Raw genomic sequence first — 1,344 nt, forward strand, 5'->3', positions numbered from 1 at the left:
GTGAAAACGTTCCTATGCTCTGTCACAGCACGGCTAATCATCTGTCGGTTCTTAATCAGGTTGGAGTAGAATCCATTGATTCTTTTGCGTCTGTCACTAACGCCCAGCCTTCAGGAGTTTGAAGCTCGTCACAGCCATTCAATCCCAGAATCCTACTCGGAATACCACAGACAAGGTTAAGACTTTCCGGATCCTCATGAATGCCGCCATCAATCCGGCTTATACCACGAAGATTCTGATTAAGGAATCTAAGAGATACTCATTCAATCTGATGTAGAACGGAGGTGGTTGTCAGGCACACATTCATGGATTGAGGAAGGTGATGAGTGTCACGGATCATCACCTTCTCCATAATTAAGCGCGAATAAACATCTTAGATAAGAACAAGCGTGTTTGAATAGAAAACAAAGGAATTGTATTAAATCATCGAGACGCCGCAGAGCTCCTCACCCCCAACAATGGAGTTTAGTGACTCATGCCGTCAAAAAGTATATAATTCAGATCTGAAAATGTCATGAGGTACAAGATAAGTCTCTAAAAGTTGTTTAAATAGTAAACTAGTAACCTAGGTTTACAAAATGTGAGTAAACTAAGATAATTGGTGCAGAAATCCGCTTCTGGGGCCCACTTAGTGTGTGCTGGGGCTGAGACTAAAGCTATCTACGAGTTGAGGCCTTTCTTGGAGTTGAACTCCAAGTTATAACGTGTTTTGGGCGTTCAACTCCGGATCATGACGTTTTTCTGGCGTTTAACTCCAGACAGCAGCATGAACTTGGCGTTCAACGCCAAGTTACGTCATCTATCTTCGTGCAAAGTATGGACTATTATATATTGCTGGAAAGCCCTGGATGTCTACTTTCCAACGCCGTTGAGAGCGCGCTAATTGGACTCCTGTAGCTCCAAAAAATCCATTTCGAGTGCAGGGAGGTCAGAATCCAACAGCATCAGCAGTCCTTTTTCAGCCTAACTCAGATTTTTGCTCAGCTCCCTCAATTTCAGCCAGAAAATACCTGAAATCACAGAAAAACACACAAACTCATAGTAATGTCCAGAAATATGATTTTTGCCTAAAAACTAATAATATTCTACTAAAAATTAATTAAAACATACTAAAATCTACATGAAATTACCCCCAAAAAGCGTATAAAATATCCGCTCATCACAACACCAAACTTAAACTGTTGCTTGTCCTCAAGCAACTAGATAAATAAAATAGGATGAAAAGAAATTAAGAAGCAATAATATCTCAGAGTTTTAAGTGAGGCTCAGATTCTTATTAAATGAGCGGGGCTTGTAGCTTTTTGTCTCTGAACAGTTTTGGCATCTCACTTTATCCTTTGAAAT

This window comes from Arachis duranensis, chromosome 1 (genome assembly GCF_000817695.3).
Source record: "Arachis duranensis cultivar V14167 chromosome 1, aradu.V14167.gnm2.J7QH, whole genome shotgun sequence".
NCBI lineage: Eukaryota > Viridiplantae > Streptophyta > Magnoliopsida > Fabales > Fabaceae > Arachis > Arachis duranensis.